This window comes from Pezoporus occidentalis, unplaced genomic scaffold (assembly GCF_034315485.1).
Source record: "Pezoporus occidentalis ecotype Australia unplaced genomic scaffold, CSIRO_AGI_Poc_V1 ctg59, whole genome shotgun sequence".
Taxonomy (NCBI): domain Eukaryota; kingdom Metazoa; phylum Chordata; class Aves; order Psittaciformes; family Psittacidae; genus Pezoporus; species Pezoporus occidentalis.
Genome location: NW_026915932.1, coordinates 3,464,073 through 3,483,599, shown reverse-complemented (window position 1 = coordinate 3,483,599; position 19,527 = coordinate 3,464,073). Strand labels below are relative to the sequence as shown.

General features: G+C 37.0%; 1 long non-coding RNA gene across 2 annotated transcripts; it reads right to left on the bottom strand.

The window, feature by feature from the left end:
- Positions 1-7,734: 7,734 nt before the first annotated feature.
- Positions 7,735-9,808, bottom strand: LOC134174242 (uncharacterized). Of its 2 annotated transcripts, none has more exons than XR_009968571.1 (3): positions 9,726-9,808; positions 9,461-9,550; positions 7,735-8,602 (listed from the first exon to the last, which is right to left on the bottom strand). It is a non-coding gene; the product is annotated as an uncharacterized LOC134174242 (long non-coding RNA). The 2 variants fall into 2 exon arrangements; XR_009968570.1 differs by having other exon boundaries at positions 9,664-9,794.
- Between the last annotated feature and the right edge of the window lie 9,719 nt (positions 9,809-19,527).

The following is a 19,527-nucleotide window of genomic DNA, read 5'->3' as shown; positions in this document are numbered from 1 at the left end:
ATGAGAAATAATCAAGGCCTGGAAAACTCAGCATATGAGGAAAGAATGAGTGGAATTCTTCATTTGGAATTATTTAACCTTACAAAAAGATGCTGAAGGGCAGATATGGTGAACTGTTGCAAGAAAGGAAGTATTTTCATTCTCATAGTGGATAGGTTTAAGGGCTAAAAGGCTTCAGCTGATAGAAATGACACCAAAGAATCTGAGGAAAAGCTGGCCAAAGGCAGAGTTCAGAAGTGGGAAGACAGCAGGGACTGAAGTGACATTCTCTGAAAGGTTTTACAGCAAAATAACACAAGCAGAAATAATGAAAGCACAACTGATACCACCTTGGGAACAGAGAGTGAATATTGCAGATCAGTAAACACATGTTCTATAGAGAATGTCAGTATTTAATTCTAGTCCTCTTACATATCTGCTGCTGCTGTGAAAATTAGATCTCGGGTACATACTATTGATATTTTCTCTCTAACTCTTTTGAAGAATTTCATTCCTCTGCTGCTTGAACCCCAATTCCTTATGTTTTCTACTTCACCTCGCAGTAAATTACTCTGTGCAATTGCTCATTACTGGCCCGAAAACAGCAGCATGTTTAGCTACAAGTTATTGATCACCAAGATTACAAACAGTGACATGCCATGAGAAAGTTCTCTCCCCAGTTGACTTCTGTTTGGTCTAATTATACAAAGCATTTCAGCTGTTGCTTTGTGAGCTGCTTCAGAAAGTAAAGAACATAAGCTCTTCCCAGTCCAGGGAAGTGGTTATAAAGTGGTGAGAAAATTTGGCATGGACTGTTTTAATGATTCTACCAGAGCAGGTAATTTCATAGTAAATACTATCATGTTAGACAATTTCAATTAATTAGACACAAAAGCTATAAAATTAATCTTCAATAGATAAGCGTGCAATGGAAGATAAAAGCTGCTATTTAAACCTGATAAAGTGTGTATAGTTTTTTTTATAGTGGTTTGCACTACAATTTTCTTCTGTTCAACAAAACAAATAATTTTTAATGGAAAACTGCTTGCCTTTTTTATTTTCTTTTTCCATGAAACAAACCTGCACTTCACCGTTTGTACACATTGACAGTATTCAGATTTCATCCAAAGATTTCAAAATTATCTTTAAGTGGTTGCAGTGTCATCTGGTTATAGATAGATACCATTTGCCTCCATTTTGCAGGGAAATTGCCTCCCACATCATAGTAAACTCAGAAATGGGAACTTGAGAAGGTCATATGGCACCTCCCAGATGATCAGTTCCTGGTTTTCAGGCAAGATTTACACCACATCCTACATAGTCAAAAGTTTTCCTTGGAAATTACATCCGTTACCCCCTTCACCTCTTTTCCTTAGAGCTTTCCACAGCAATAGCTTTTCTACTTATAGTGTATACTCATACAAGCCTCAAATTCATCTAAAGAATAATTAGGAGACTAAGAAATTGCCAGGAGATGTTCTAGTAGAAATCAAAATTGCTAACTATTAAATAGGGGGATATCAGAGCTGGAAAACACAATTTATGGGACATACAGACACACAATGTTCTGTCTGGACAAAGAAAGAAGCCAACACTCCCCAGCTGTTAAGAAACTTAGCTTTAAAAACACTGATTACACAAATAAATAAATAAAAAAACCCTTTGTCTTTTAAGTGTCACAAGTAGAATTTGCAGATAATTCCAGTCATTCTATCTGTATCCTATTTTCAAACAGGACTTTAGCATTTTGAGGAGAAAAACCAAGGAAACCAAATCATCCAAGCAAGGTTTTGGTATTCTGAAGTATAAAGATGAACATATCTAGCTTCTGAAAAAGTGTCTAATCAGATTACATAGCGGAGCTTAGAAAAAGAAACAAAATTATCACTTATATACAGAAAAAAATATACATTTGAAGAAGTACATAAATATATATTTAAGAGAAAGACCATGATCCTTGCATTTATCATGCCTTCAGCATGAACCTGCAGTCTGGTGAAGTTCTTTACAAAGAGTTTATTTGTCATTACCACCCCCCTAAAAGCTTTATAAGAAGTAACTATCCAAACAATGTTCTTATGGCACAATGCAGCCCAATTTTCCAGGTGTAAAGGAATGCCACAATTTTCACACTTCAAAAAAAGTTTGAGATGAAAACAAGTAGATGCGGGCAGCATTTTTTTTTTCTACTGCCCAGTTATGCAACACTGACTCAACATCAAAATATTTGCAAATATGAAATTTTTAATCATGACTTGAGCTTAATTTAAACTGAAGATTTCAAATGAGAAGATTTATTTCTCCAATCATTAATCTAGAAATGAATTGCACACATGGGTATGGATGCTGAGTGAGAACATTCCTTCTCAGTCACCAAGCAAATAGCGTTGAACTATTTTTAAGAAGTAGTAAATAATTTAGAGCAACAATGACATCTTTTGGATATCTGCTCTGTTTAAATTGGCAGCTCAAACCTTTATCTTATTCTCACCAAATTTCTACATAACCACAGTAATGTAAAATTAGCTTTCTACATCTAAAGACCAGCTGCCTGATCTTCCTTCTGCAGAGATAAAACTGATATGCTGCTCTTGGCTTCAGTGGCTGTAAGTCTGTGTTTCTGCGGATCGTTTCTTAAACTAGACCACACTACATTTCAGTCCTTAGTTTGTCAGGAACTTTATCTTCAAAGATGCTAAACCAATCGATGCATTTGGCTTTGCTTCTTTAAAGTGAGCACTGAGCCCTGCTACAGCAGCAGTTTGACAGTGACGAGAGGTAGTATGATTACCCACTCAAAATACATTTTGGAAGAGAAAATGTAACTGTTCCTCCTCCCCGCCACATCCCTCTATAAAACATGTAAGGAAGTGATCATGAACATAATTAACTGTGGTACAAAGGATCATATACTCACTGATCAAGTAATTTTTTCTTTAATAATGTCTTTCATCTTCATTTACTTCATCATCGCAAACCTGCCCTGTCTTGCCGCACTAGGTGTTGTGGAAACTCATTACAAACTACCATCTGTCCTCCAAATGCATAATGCAACAATAAACATTATTAAATACACTTGTGATATAATCTCCTCTGAGAATGATTATATACTGTGCAAAGATTTTCTCCATAAGTTTAATAAAAACTTATTAGAAAAAGAGAGGTTGAATAATTGCTTTTTCTAGAAATAGCTCATTCATGCCAAATGTCATTCTATTACCTCAAATTCCACAATGCTGCTTTGTTTGCCTCAGTCTGGTTTGCATTTCTGAACACTTGTCACTATCTGCAGGTAACTATTTAGTTACATGAAAAGATATTAAAACCACATTAGCCATCTTTTCAAATACAATTTCAATTCTTTAAGTTGTTACAATTCTTGCAATGCTTAACCAGGATTTTTAAAGAAAATAGGAAAGAGACTATGCATTATTTAAGTTGGCACTGAAAAATTTGAGTGCCAAGAGTATTATAAGAACATACAGCCACCTATACGTTCATAGAATCATAGAATGGTTTGGGTTGGAAGGGACCTTCAGTGGTCTTTTCCAACCCCCGGCAGTAAGCAGAGACATCTTCAACACTATCAGGTTGCCCAGACCCACATCCAGCCAGGGATGGTGCATCCACCAGTTCTCTGGGCAGCTTATGCCAGTATTTTAGCACCCTCATTATAAAGAATTTTTACCTCATGTCCAGCCTGAGCCTCCCCTCTCTTAGTTTTTGCAGCACTGGTCTCCATTCTCAAATGCCACATTCCATCATGAAACAAATGAACCTGTGACAGTCCAGCCCAAGAATACACTTTGTGTTTTTCAATAAAAAGCCCTGGCCAATGTTCTTATACTGCTGCAGGAATTGGTCTCTCTTCCCAAGCTTTTCAAGAACATTTGAACACCATCTAGCAATGCAATTATTGCTTTAAAATTAGTTACAGAAAATTTCATGGCATTTCTTGGAGGAAAATAAAGAAAAGTGTGCTAGGAATGCGCTCAGAATTGTGATATAAATTGATCTCAGCTTTGATTGACATGAGCTCAGGATTACAGATGAACCTGAAGAACCAGGTTTTATTTAGAACTAAATAATACCTTTGTTTATAAAACCAAGCCAGGTAACAATGGGAACCATGTTAGGGGCTATTCACACCTGCAAAAGTCAAGACAAGAATGGCTCAAACACACCCTTGAGTACCCACAGGTATGATGCAATGGTCAGTGAAATGCTGAGCACAATGGGAGCACTGGCAGGAACTCATCCAGGCAGTGCACATATCCAGCAACCAAGGCAATCCTCAAGCCACAAAACAAACCCTGCCTACCTCTGAACCTTGGTTGTCCCCAGCCATGCCCTCAGGTACCAAAGACTGTACCTGCTACATGAATAATACAGCAGAATGACTCACAGCATGCCCTTAGGAACAGCAACTGCTGCTGTCCCTGCTTTCACAGGTAACCTGCCCCCTCCACTGCCCAACAATGGGTTCCATCGTGCAGGCACCACAGAGAAAAAGGACCAAATCCTATGGGGTGCACAGCACTCGCTAATGTCACCCTGCTGCAGAGTGACTGCTGAAGCCACACCAGCTTTCTTGGGAAGTTTATTTAAATCCACCCTTAGAAGAACACTCTAAACTAAGACTGTTCTCTGCAGGCTGTATGACCGTCCTACATGTAGCTGTCAAATACAACCAGAGCATAACATTCCTGCTGGATAGACTATAATATTTTTTGATAAATACTTATTTTAAGTGGAATTTGACAATCAGGATATGTTGGATACTAGGATTTAATGCATTTTCAGTGGGATCTTATAAGTTTTAAAATACACTCTCAGATTTTGCTATAGAGACAGTTCAACCTTGACATATCTCAGGATAATGATCTTTAAGGGCATTATGTACTTAGCTGACACAAATAACACTTTAATTACAGTTAATATGAGTCAGATTTTGTTTTGAATTCCATGATGTCAAACCTGGCATGCTCCTTTAAAAAGTCTTTACAGAGAGCACAATAGTTTTTTTCTGCAACTCATCTAGACTTCTTGGGTCAGTATGACCTCGAGGAGAACATGATGTCCTTTGAGATCCTTTTCAAATAAAGTAGTCACAGTCAAAGCCAACACTTCTTTCACTTAAGAAACCTCTGTGACTTCAGCTGGTGAAATCTATCATGCATCAAGAGGCAGTATTCCTTGTACTCCTTATTTACATTGAAATACAGATGCAACTGAGCTCTGATTTCAGAAGTATCACCACTTGTACTGGAAATTTTTGTGTACAAGTGTAGGGACTCTGAAGAGATAGGCTGTTAAGCATACAGCACAGGGATGTAAATCTGTAGAAGCTTATGTAAGATCTGGTCTTTTAGTTATTTAGATAGCATAGGAAACAAGGCTCCTGGAAGTTACTAGACAATAAGAATAGCCCAGTTGATTTATGCATTAGCCCAGGGTATTTATGCATTACCCATTATTAAAATATCTGCAAATCTGGTCTCTTACACTAAGAGCCAATTGTAACCAATGTCAGTTAATTCATTACATTTGCCAACATATAACATCTGGCATTTTTACTGATATCATAAGTTGTCTTTCATATTCCATCATCTCTCAGTAGTTTAGTAGACAGCTGTAAACATGCCAGCTGCCTCAATAGGATTTCACTAGATAGCTCAGTGAATTTAGCAACTAGGCTGATAATAGCAGATATTTACCAACCATTGCCTTTCTAAGGAGTTGTGATTGACTACAGGAGGCCTTTAGAAAAATCCACAAGTCTCCTTTTTTTCTACACACAGTGCTGGGCAAGTGCTCATGGATGCTATTTTGTTAGCCTGATCCATAAAGCGTATATACACAATTCATCAAGCTCAATAGGGATATTCATCCAAGACAGATTTATACCTCCACATAATCCTGCAGGGAGCTACTTAGTCATAGGCAGTAAGGCCAAAAGGGACCATTATGATAGTATAGTCTGACGTCCTGCATAACAGGCCAGTGAAGCTCACCTAATAATTTATGCTTCAAGACCATAATTTGTGTTGGAGTTATAGCATCTCTTTTAGAAAGATCTTCAGTCGTACCTTAAATACTCTAAGTGGAGGTTAAACCATTACATGTCTAGTAAGTTGTTCCAGTGATGAATAACCCTTACCGATAAGAGACTGCCTTATCTCTACTGTGAATTTACATAGCATCGCTTTTTGCCATTGAATTTCTTTATAGTTTTTACATTCAGCTGGAAAAGGTATCTGTTACTTTTCCCTACAAAGACACTTGACTACAAGTCACATCTTAACCTTCACTTGAAGAAGTTAACAGACCAAGTAGACACCTTTGAACACACAGCATGCCCTTATACTCTAACTAATTTTGTAATTCTCTGCACTTATTTTTAATATATTCTTTCTGAAATTTCACACCCAAAGGGGCCACATCAATTCTATGCCACTAAGACAACTGTTACTTACTACACACACTCATGCTTAGTGAACAAAACATCACAACCTTGTGTTCTCATAAAACTAGGACAAATTATTTCAGTAGAATAGCTTTAGAACAGCAATTAAAAACAGAGAAGCAATTAAAGATGTGTATAGATATCTTGGTATGTAATTCCCACTGATAGGAAGAAAAACACCTGATCCTGGATTTGAAATCATCCAGCATTAATAGCTACTGCTTAGCCTACTGCCTTCATCTATGGTGAAGCCTTATTTTTTTCAGTATCAATATAATTGTTTTCATTTGTTTCACAACTCAGTACAGAGAAGTTTATTGCACTTTTACTATATAAGGATTATATGATACTGACACCAAGTCTAATACTGGACACAACTGAAGACAGGATTCAGTTTGTTATCAAATACAAGGATTGTTTGTAACTAACCTTACCAGAAGTAAGACCAACTTCAAGTATTTTTAGAATGCCTGATTTTATCTAAACTTCATATATGGGTGTGTCATTTTTAGCTTTAGGCTGCATTTCAGTTCCCAGAACCCTAAAAAAATCCCCCTAACAACAAAACCACAAACTTCTGACATTTTCACCCACAGTCAGTTTTGAGAGGAAAGAAGCTGTTTCCCAGTGAAGCCTGTATTGTTAGAAAATGAGTAAATATAAACAAGTAATTAGTTCTACTTGATGTTATTCAGAAGTGTTGGACAGTTAAATAAGCCCCAAACTTCTGAAAGTTTATGTGTGGGAAAAAGCACTCCAAACAGCACCCACTAATCCATTCCTCAACTTGAGCCAGGATTTTTTCTGTTTCTTTGTCAAGATGTCTCCCAGGAAACTGAAGCAAGCAGTCACTTCTGAACTCCCCACAGATTTGGGTACCCTACTTTCCATTTTTTTCTTCCCTCTGGTTCTGTTGGGTAGCTTAATGATTTCTCTTTAACTGATTGTGCAGTGCACATACATATACATGCACTTATTTATGTACACACATACATGTGTGTCTATTTATGCCAGCTGAATTAGCTATCATTTTTTTATGGAGAGGACTGAATGTGCAGAAAGCTTCGTCTGGGCTGTGTACCAGCTCTTTACATAGGCCAAGCCAACTACTATACCTGCTAAAGAGTATGATGCTCAGCTGAAAAGTTAGTTGTACTTGTCCCTCATGGACACAGGAAGTGTCTCACACAAGCAGAGAGAAAAATTCAACTCAAAGTTTACAAAAGTTTCCTGCTGTCTGATTAACAACTGTTTGACACCAGGCTCTTCTTTATATTTTGTAACTTCAACTTCAGGATCCAAGGTGACTGTATTTCATTCGAAAAAAAAACCAAACAAAGAGAACTAAAGAATCTCTGAGGACAAATCAAATTTGTATTGACAGAGATGCAACATATTTTTTCTTCATGCTTTGGCTATCCAAACTCCTAATATGCATTGAGTGATGTTTTCTTATTTTCTACTTTATGGGCTTAAAATAGTATCAAAATCCAGATTCATGGCCACCCAGGATGGTTGCTTCTTTTAGTGATAAGACAAATACCAGAGCTAATGGGGCTAGGGCATTTCAGTTCCAAGACTGAAACAATACTAGATCACAATCCAGGTAAACTAAGCTCAAGGCTCGTACTAAAAATTGGGGTGACTTAATTATTAGCATTAACAAGTAGAAGTTAAACACATTGTGAAGATGATATGTTTAATGTAACCCATGCCTCAGGCATCAGAGTTGGCAAAGCTTTTCTTCATATTTAATGCATTGCACAACTCATCAAAATTTGGCTGTCTCTTAAAGATTATCCTTGTGTACAGGGGACTGGAAAATACACAGGTCAAAGCCTTGCTCTAGCAGGTGCCTCTGCCTTTCTGAAATACCATTTCAACAGTGCTATTGGCAGCCCATTAGATATACAGGTGAAACTGTAATGGATTGGTACAAAAGAGACTTAGTCTTCTTCCTCTGTTCTGGCCCTCTCTGTTACAGGTAAAGAAACATAAGCAGAAAGTTAATGTGGAGGTCAGCATAGCACTAGGAGCTGTGTTTATCAGCCAATGACTTAGAGATCTCATTTGTATTATCTTTGTTATATGGTTCATTTCTCTGCTGTAGTTCCAAGCTTGGCTTAACGTTCACATTTCCTATTCTTCATTCAGCCACTAAAAAAAGGAATGTGTTCATGTCAACCCCAATATTTGGCAATCTCCATACACGTTTTAAAATAAAAGGGCCAAACATGTAAGTACAATCTTGTTCTTGTGACTGGAAGTGGACTGCACTCATCAGCTATTGATCCTGCCACATTTTCTGAGGGAGAAGCCCTAATTCTTATGAGGCTATTCTCAGGTGCTTCTAGAATTTTTAAACACATCAATAACCCTCACATCTTTGCTGCTACACAGATCTTCGTTCCCCTACTTTCACTAAGGTGGCAGACTGAAAGACCTCACTAGCACACCATCCTTCAAACATTGCCCCAGATGAGCCTGGTTCAATTATAGATTTTACTTTTCAGGTCTTATTACTGTTAATAACACATAAGCTTAAGGCTTTAGAGATGATCTTATTTTTGAAAGACAGTGAGAATATTCAATAAAACAAGGGCTTTTTTACCACTACTTAACCCCACTTCTCCCAAACACAGGCATTTTCTGAATCTTCTGTTAAATTTGTGATATGTATTGTTAAATGGACACAACTGAAAACATACGGCTTCAGAGTCCTTAGCATCCAGAACCAAGTACCAAATGACTTAAACCAAGTAAAGCAGAAACAACCATAAAGAAAAAATAAAAATAGTCTGGGCACTTCTGAGAACTGCAGGCAACAAGGATAAAACCTCTTTCCCTACAAGGCTTCATGTATTACTGATATTCTAACAGAAAGACATCAAGAGGATGATAGCATATGTCCCCCAGTGAACACTAAGTCCAAAGTACATTTATACATAACACTGGCTTTCTAGATAGCAATCTTGAGTGTCTGAAATAAACCACTTTAAAGGATCTCTGACTTACCTCCACTCTCAGTGTTGCAGGTACTCTGTGGCAAGTCCCTCTTACTCTGGAAAAAACAAGCTGGTTCTCAGTCCACTTCTGCTGCTTTGCCTAAAAGGGAAAAGAAGCTGTCTTAGCAAAGCAGAAGGAAATTTTTAATTTACCACATTAGAAAGAAGCACTTCTGCAACCCTTTTCTAGGGTCCTTTCACAGACCTCCTCACCTCCAAGGCATCCACATGGGCTGCACTCTCACACTAAGCCAAAAGCAACCACATGCACTCACAAAGCTTCTGAGCACGTGACTGGGTGAAGGTAACACTGCCAGAACAGCTGAACCTCATTACCCTTAGTAAGACCAGCTCCAAGTTTCAAGGGAGAGACAGGTGCTGAGACTGGCACTTTTATTATGCCTGGGTGTGGTTAATTTAGTGACAAGCTGTGGATGCACTTAAATAAATGTTGTACATGCTGTAAAGATTTCCACTCTATCACAGACAAAGCTGACTGACATTGATACATTTAGTTATGCTTGACAGAATCTGTTTTATCTGGCAGAACATTTTACAGGTGCATATACTATAATTCAACAGGATTGCATGACTCATTTGATAATTAGTGTGAGGCCTTTTAACAAGCACAAACAAGAACCCAGGAAACTAATACCTTCCAAGAAACTTCATTCTCACCTTGCAAGGGTTATATACCAGAGTGAGGAGTGGCTGAAGTAGGCTGACCATACCATATTGGTGATTGCCAATACAAGTTTGCTGCAAAGCCAAATTAGAGATATTAGCAATTCAAGTTAATTTCATTATATTTTGTTGGTCAGAAAAAACATCATGTGGGAAAAAAGTTTAGCATAAGAACAGGTAACAAAAATAATGTCATCTGCACTTGTCAAGTATACTATGGATTTGATATTCATGTATTCGTATGCAGAAGTTAAGAAATCATGGCAATATCTATATTGTTGTTTCTAATAGGTGTTGATTAAACTATTAGGAGCTTTAAGAGAAGGATGCTCAAGTCATTATTCATGTAACACTTCATAATTGTTCAGCTACAGTATAATCGCACAAGTTATTGAGTAAGGGACCTACTGTAAAACTATGTCCAGTGTAAAACTAGGGGAAAGAATGCATAAAAAGTATTCAGGCAGCTAAGGATTATGTTAGCAAACCTCTCTAGGTCCATATTGCCTAATGACCTCGTTTGTTGACTTTCCATTTCTGTCACCCTGGAGGGCCATTGCCATAGGCAGAGCATACAGTGAGAAATAAATCCTGGACGTACTCAGGTGGATAGCAATACAAACACGCATACACATCCATTTTGTTATGGCCCACCTTACTGAACTTACATGACTTGTTCCACCTATGTTTGTGATGAAGTAATCCAGACTAGTTTATCTCCTGACACCTGCTGAAGGTTCACAATTTTCTGATAGTCAAGTGAGCATTTTAGGAAGAAGTAATAACCTTGATTAAAAGAACAGAAAAAACACTGGGAAAAAACAGAGTATCTTGCAGGCACCGAGCTCATCAGCCCATGGCAAGCTGTGCAGAACACAATTTCAGACATGAAGACAGGCTGAGTGCCTGAAAGCTTGTCTTTTATCCAAGAATATCAGTCTAATAAAAACTATTAACTCTGTCTACAGATCTTGCCTCCTTTATACTCTTAGACTATCATGGCTTCACAAATGATCTTACAAATATCTGGGAGCCACTGCTGGCAAGGATGGGTGAGTTCCAGCAATGCTGCTCCCTGCCAGGCCACCCCTCTCATTTCCCAGCCAGAAATAAAAAGATGTGCTCCCTAAAAGAGTACTTTGAAGGGAGGATGGCCATTATGTTCACCACAATTAGAAGACTTGTAAGAGCTATGTTTTGGGATTATAAAAGAACAACCTTGCTACTTTTTATGTCTCTAGTTCAAAGATGCCAATCCTGCCTCTGTATGTTGAAATAAGGCTGATTTAGACCACAAGACACAGATTGTTACAGATAAATTGCCAACTTCAGGCCAAAGTAGCAACAAAATATAGCTTTTAAAGAGGCAGGTAGAGCTCTGAGAGAAATGAATCAACCTTTCCCATTCATCCCTGACCTTTTACAGTATGTGAAAACTCAGTCAAAAACTAAAAAAGCCAAACCAAAAACCCCAAACCAACCCCAAACCTCTTTTTTTTTACTGAACACCACAGCTGGATTTACTAAAATTATAGTTGAGACCACTGGAAAATTGCTAGGATGATGAAACAGCTTGTATCATAACCACCACTTTCATTCTGCCATGTGGTTTAAAAACTCATCTGATTTACTCTCTACCATTTTTCTTGTCTGAAAAGAATGTTGCTACACAATCCTTAGTGGTTAAAACTATGGCTGAGTCATTCTACTTTGACACAGTTGACTTACCCTTCAGAAAGCCTGCTCCCACCACATTGTTTGGAGAGTGATTGGAGATGCTTTGGCTTCTCCATGGAGAAGCATGGAGATGCTTCTCCATGGAAGGAGGCTGCGTATATATCCCCACAGCTCAAATCCATACAGGAAGTTCCTTGGAAGCTAGGGACTAGCCAAGAAAATGCATGCAAGAAGGAGTGTAACAGCAAATGCAACAAAGTATATTTCAGCAGTTGTTAGACTCTTTCACATTTTGACCAGAGGGTATTCTGGACAATAGGCTGCTCTCACACATCTCAGTTTCCCACTTCATTGAGAGATTATGATCTGTCTACAGCAGATTATCCATTTGACAGACTGATTATTCATAATGGAAGAAAGAACAGATGCGAGACACTCAGGACTGGGAGAAATGAGAGATTAAGACAAGGTTGAAGGACAGTCTGAAATGCGTTGGAGAAAGGTAGAGAGGGAGAAAGTCTACCAAATAAACTCACTATAATAAGATCACTTTTCATTATCTTTCATTTCTGCTCATCAATGCTGCATGGACATCCCATGCTGGATTGCCAAACCGTTAGGCCTGTTACTCCTCTTGCTTTTGGCACCACATGCTATAAATATGCCAGCTCTGAGCATGAGGGATGTAGCAAGTATGCCCCTGTAAACTTGCCAGATTTTCACTGCATGTGCCACCCATGAATTAAGACCCTGATTTTCTCTCATGAATAATGATTTCTCCCTCCCCAGCAATAAAATCTTTAGCAGTCACTGAATGCGCCCTGTCCCAGACCTCAGCATCCCCCTTGTTAACTATATGGCATCAACTGGTTTATCATCTGAGAACATACTAAACAGTTGGTGAGATTAGTCAGCCAAAAGAAAACAACTACATCAAAATAAATATTTATTTAAAACAACCTTATGATAAAAATTGTTCTTTGGCTCTCATACCCCTGAAGTAATAATAGTTGATATTGTTGAAAGTGGAAGTTCAGATACAATACAGTCTTAAATGATCAGAGACAAAAAAATCCAGCAGATCATGCTCTCAGCTCATTAAAAAAAACAACGCTCCACATTAAATTTAACATATTTACTGCATTCCCCCAAGGATGCATTGTAAAAAGTGTATTTTGTACTGTGCAGGATGTATCCCAATTCTATTTCATTTCACTTGGGAGTCTTGTTTTCACTGATTTTAAGTGACTTCCTTCTGATCTGTGCTCAGTAAAAAAAGGAGTTAGATACAGTCTGTGTAAAAGATCAAGCCAGGTTTATTTATTTTATAGCTTAGCTTGTTCTCACTGCATAGTGAGATCTTACAGCGAATATGGGTAGACATTCTGTGGTTAAGTAAAGCTGCTCTAAGCAGGTGGATTTAAGTGCTTTCCAAGGGATTCCTGGCAGCTAACACATGTGGCCACAGAAAAGGAAGCAAGCCCATGACCCTGTGCTGGAAGACAGGGTTAAAATATAATTTAAACACAGCATCTTTCCCTGGAACAAAATGGTACAGAAGTGACTTAAAGAAATTTTTCACTCCATAACTGCCCCTTGAACTATACAAGAGACAGAAAATATAACCAGAAGGTCTGGCCCAAAATAATGATAATGACTTTAACATCTGTCACCTCTGAACACACAAAGCCCAAGCTTTATCACACACAAAGAGCAAGCTTTATCACAACATAACTCTATGGATTCTTTGATAACATAAGAAAAATGAAGATGAAGTAAATTTTATTATATGGAATCTATTACCAGCCCTTTATCACAGGTATCATCATTTCCAAGTGCATGATTATGTTGGACCTTTTGTGACCCACCTTCGCAAATGCTGCAGTTGTAATGACAGGTACCACATACAACGCTGACAATTCTGAAAGATCATTCCTCAGTATTTCTCTAACAACACCTTTTTTTTTTATCCTGAAGTACACAGCTGATTGCAATAACACTTAGTCTGAGATTTTTTAAGTCCATGATGTATGCATTGATCAACAGCTGAGAGGTAAGAACCAGGGGATGTCCTCACTTCCAGATAACCAGCGTTGTCAGAGAAGGGCACCACTGTCACTCTCAGGATTTTCCCTAGGATTTTAAAGATTCTTAACAATTCAAGATGAAACAGGAAAATGTCATGTTAAAAAAAACAAACAAACAAAAAAAACATATCCCCGCAAAAAAAAACCCAAACAAAACCCCAACAACAATAAAACCCCAACAAAACCAGAATAGAGTGAATGTTTTCTAGTTTAGATGTGGGTTTTATGCTGCCAGATATGGACTTGTAAGATATTATAGCAGTACTAAACACAGTTTATTAGTAGAATCTATGAATCATGAAAATACAAAGGCAACACATTTAAGGTTAGGCACAAATCCTTAATGTTACCATATTGTAATTTTTGAGTGTATAACAATATAGTTCTCTTATCGCAGCATTTTTAGTTAGCATCTTTTTAATCCTGAAGATTCTGTGAATGTAAAATCATTCAAAACCTAAAATTGCCAATGCTTTAATTTCTATAAATTTAGAAATATTTAGGTGTACCTAGGGAAAAAAAGTAATATTAGGACCCACCTTTCTCTCTTCCCTCCAGTATCATTCAAAACAATCCATTAACAGCACATGTAAGGATAGTAGTTTATAATAAGAACCCAAACTTCATTAAAGGTAAGCCTAGCACAAGAAGAAACATTCACTCAGTCCCTAAGGAACCAAATCGTATTACAGTAAAGATTTGTCAGAGGAAAACCTAACTATATATTTTCTTTCTTGTGGGTCATACTGAATTTCATTCCTGTGAGCCAAGAGGTACATAAAAATGCAAAAATTGTATTTTTTTTTTTCAGACAAATAACAAAGCAATAGAAATCAAAGCTATAGCAGATGGATCATTTCAAACCCAGGAAAAAGATTACTAAAAAAAAAAAATAGAAAGAAGTGTTAATTATTTTCCTGATATGATGCCAGCATAATATTGGTATGCAACTAACCTCTAGAGCTCAGGATTACATCTATGCTCTGGGAGCCATCAGTTCTAATACAATAAGAAGAAAACTGTTAGGCATCCAATGTAGACCTCAGCTGCTAGAAAGCTTACTTTGACTATATTTCAGTACTGTATCCACCATCTTTACCCAGCTTCTATGAAATTTGACTATAAAATCAAATCTATCCTAATATTTAATCTATCTAAAATGAGTTAATCCAAAAGCTGAAGCAAACATCTACAATGCCACCATTTCCAAGAAATTTAGATACTGGCTTTGTAGTTCCACTTTTGTAGAGCATGTTTAACAAAACTGCTAAGAGGAAGGGTAAACAAAGGTTGTTCTTCACAGTCTTTACACAAACACATACTTATCACAATCACATATATATACACAAATAACTATACATCTTAGTCTGGGATCAGTTAAGAACCCTTCAGCCTCTAAAGAAAGTAATTTTGCTGCTGGTGGTAGTAGTTGTAACCTAGCCATCCATAAATAGCAATGTGAAGTGTAGCATGGAAGGGATCACACCAGTTTTAGTCTGCCTGGAAAAATTTCCAGATCAGGCAACATTTCCCTGCCCTCCTAAGGCAATTTTTCAGTCATCCTTGGATTACTGGGGTCAAGACGCTGGTTCTTTTTTGGCAGCTAAGTTAAATCCTGTGAGTCAAGCTATCTGTTGCCAAAGACTGAAACAATGATAAGAAAATATCCCCTAGTTTTTGTTAACCACAACTAAATTTCATTAGCATTGTTATCAAAAAGAAATAAACTTGACACCTATCTCACTTTCATAACTCCCATTTGTATTTTTTATATTTCTGGCTATATCCCATTTTAATGGGCATTAGATTTACATTGATCTGGAAGATTCCAAGGAAGCAAATTCTCCTATGACCCACCAAGCACCTTGCATGATCAGGCCTGAGCAAAACCAAACCAGAATTTAAAATTTAGCTTTACACTCTATAAACATAGTCCCAATGGCAACATGACTTGCATTTACTTTCACTACTCAGTGCTAAACTTCAGTAATAAACAACGGCATGGTGCCAAATTTCCACATACAATCACTAAAAATATAATCTTGCTATTGGTATGGGATAGGGAAAAGCAGAGCTCTCAGGGAAATTAAGCTAAGCCTTTTTCATCTAGGCCCAGATCCAGAACTTCTCAATAGCCACATAACTCCCATTTGTTTCATTTTCCCTCAGAAAACTGGGCAAGTTCTGTCTTTAAATACCCCTATAAACCTGAGACTTAATTTACTAAATGCTTAATGGAGGTTAAGGGTAATTTATTTATGAATATTCTCTTGTGTTTCCATTCCAGAAACTGGGGCTGGCAGTAAGTTAACTACTGTACATTGCTTTGACAAAACATGGTCTTGTGAACTAGCAACAGTTAGATGCTTGCTGATAGAGATTTTGAGCACATTTGAACTAGCAGAATTTGATTTTAATATTGAGGTTTCTGGAAATGATTTAGAAAAAAAAAAGATTTCTCAAAACCATTATTTTGTCACTTTTTTTTTAAATCAAGAAGTAAATATAATCCAATCAATTGCTAATAATTGCCCCTTTATTCTAAATCACCCAAATGCCCATGTTTGCTTCTGACAAACAAGCTGAAATCTCCAGAAACAGGATGACTAAATCTTTGGAATGAGGCTTATTGCCTCTGGTGATTCCTTTCCTTGAGCTTCTACTCTCCTAGAGGAAAGGCTCCTTAGCCAGACCTAACTCAAGTTTTTCAGTAGTCAGCCTAAAACTGGAAATTCTGCTTGTTACTCCCATGGCAGGAAGGCATTTCCACACATGCTAACTGTCCCACACATGCCTGTGGCATGTAGCAGGTGTGCACACATCCAACATATTTCCTACTCCCTCATTAAAAATGAAAATCAAAACACAACAGCAATCACCAAAACAAGGAATGTGCATGAATGATAGCAAATCTGCCAAAACTTGTTGTAATCCATACTTATTTACAAATGTTCTTAACACATCAACAGCCTTCACCCATGAAACCTGGGACAGCTGGGAATGACAGAAACACAAAAACAAAGAGCATACTCTAGTGGGCTGATATTTTCTCCTTAAGGTTGGAGGGGATAAAAAAGGTGCAATCACACCTTTTCAGTCATAGATTATGAGCTGCAGAAGTGGCAGGACTTTGATGGGACTGCAAGCATGAGCAAAAACTTGCTTTTAGAAAACAAAGGTGATATAAGCTGTTTTCTGATGTTGATGAAACTCACGGAAGACTACCTATCCACTTTGAGAAGGCAGACAAAACTGATTACTAATTTTAAAATCATTATATAGCTATGCATTTTTCTTAAAATGCTTCTTTGTTGAGCAACCTTAGATCTTGTAACCTTAATTTTTTTGGTGCTGATATATAATACCTTTGGTATAAAACCACGGTTGTAACTACTTCCTTATGTACGAAAGGAATTAATAGTTTGGGTTTTTTTTTAATTACACTGTTAAACTTTTAATCTTTTTTCTGAAGATACGCATAGTTCATCCAGCTTGCCTTGGTTTAAGCCCACACATGACCTGGCATTTGCTCTGTTGCAGAGGAAAAAGAATATATATATTTGTGTTGTTCAAAGTCCACAAAGAGAACACATTTATTTTGATTGATTGTTGAACTTGACCTGAGTAATGTAATATTTTAATGCCTGTTTGCATATTAGATGCTAGAATTATGTTACAGATACAGAAAGAGTTATTATGCGGTCGTGAAGTTTCCTTCTCTTTTTTCTTAAATAACTATCTTGAAAAAGAAGGAGAAAATCTACAAACCATGCTATAGTTTGCATTTTTCTACTTTTAAGCTTCAGCATTTTAAGACCCAGTTCCTTGTCATTCAGATGAGAATTTCCACTAGATCCAGTGCTGTATGAAAATTTCAAACTACAGCTGCATAGGTAAAATTAAATCATTTGGTGACTGAACTTGTGTTTAAAACACTTTCATTCATTATTCCTTTTAATTGGAGATGAAAGTACTCTGCACTATAGGAATCAAACACACTCTTGAAATCTCTACTGTCAGGAATTCAGCTACTACCCCTCCTTTTTTAATTCTTTAGTATGTGGGAGAGAAAGAAAAGGAGAAATAACAAGCCTGAAACTAGGATATAAAGGACAAAATATCATGCTGAGGGAAACACAAAAAATACAGGGAAGCTTCTAGTCGTGGACATTTCCCACTGCAGGGACTTAAAACTTCCTAACTGAATGAGAGAAAAACATGAAGAGAAGTTGATGTTGAGGAGGAAAAGGTAGTGGTATTGTACCACGTATTTTCTCTTTCCTGAAATTCTTCCTTCAGCAGATACTTTCAGAGAAGACACTGATTGGTCATGGACTTAATGAAAGGTGAAGTTTTTCAGTTTCTGCAAGAACACTTGGAAATCTTTCCCAATGAATACATAACCAAGGCTTATAGAAATTTACTTCAGGCAGATTTTACCATTTTCAGAGAAACTTTATACAAAATGCACTATAAAATAACTGCTTGGCAGGAACCTTCAACTCCAACTTCCACTCAACAACTAAAATCAAGAGGGTTATTTTCTCATAAGCCCCTATAAAGTAAATAAATAAGAACTATCTTGTTTGATCATTAATCATGACAGCTAATCCTTGCCTCTAGAGGCTCACCAGCTCCAGCATGGCTTCTTACGTGCTTGTAGTGCTTCTCGGGCTGAAGAGCTCAGTGATTTTTGTCCACAACCTAAAGATGAGTGATAGAGATAGGAACAATATTTAGTCACATCTTGGTCTCCATGAAATCAGGGAGTGTTCCTATTGTAATTTCTGTTTTGAAGCACCAAACCAAGTGTTGCTAGTTTTACTTAGAGGTTTACTTACTTCCTATAACGGAACCACAGGCTGTGCAGTAACCAGGCATGGACAAAGTAGTAACCAACAAGAGAACAGAACTGTGTTGCATGTTTGCCTGCATGCAAAATGTTTCATTAAGAATGACAAATTATATATTTTGGCAGATTTAAATGAAAGGTTTCCAGGTGCTGAATGAAAAAGTAGAATGTCATTTTGTTATATCATTGTAAGTAATGGAATTGGACAAAACAATCTTCTAAATATTACATTGTGATTTGACAAAACGTATAAAGGAAGTAGAAGATGTTTGATTCAAACAATAGACTTTAAGCAAGCTCAAGCTTAAATGCCTTGCTGTTAATATTTGAAATTACTCAATCCAAAGTCATTTTAAATTTAGCAGATGGAAGTCTTTCTCTAATGACATGATTAATCTTGGATTTAAGTGCCATTTAACTCCAAAGTGTTCAAAAAGCTGAAGCCAAATATTGTAACCATAGCTAATCTCAAAACAAATGAGAACATTGCAACATGATTCCAATCAAAAGATAGAAGCTAAATGTTAAACAACATCTGGGAAAAGAACAGTCATATAAAGTACCATTAGTCTAAAAAAATATATATAAAGTACCATTAGTCTAAAAAAGTATATATAAATGGACACAAAAAGCTATTTTGTTTAAGAAGACTAATTAGAAAAGATAAATAAACACATTCTTCTGTAATAGAATAACTTAGTTCTATGCAGTAGCTGAAGTGTCAAAAGTGTAACTGAAGGGCAAGATACAAAAGCTTTCAGAATTGTGCTCTATGCT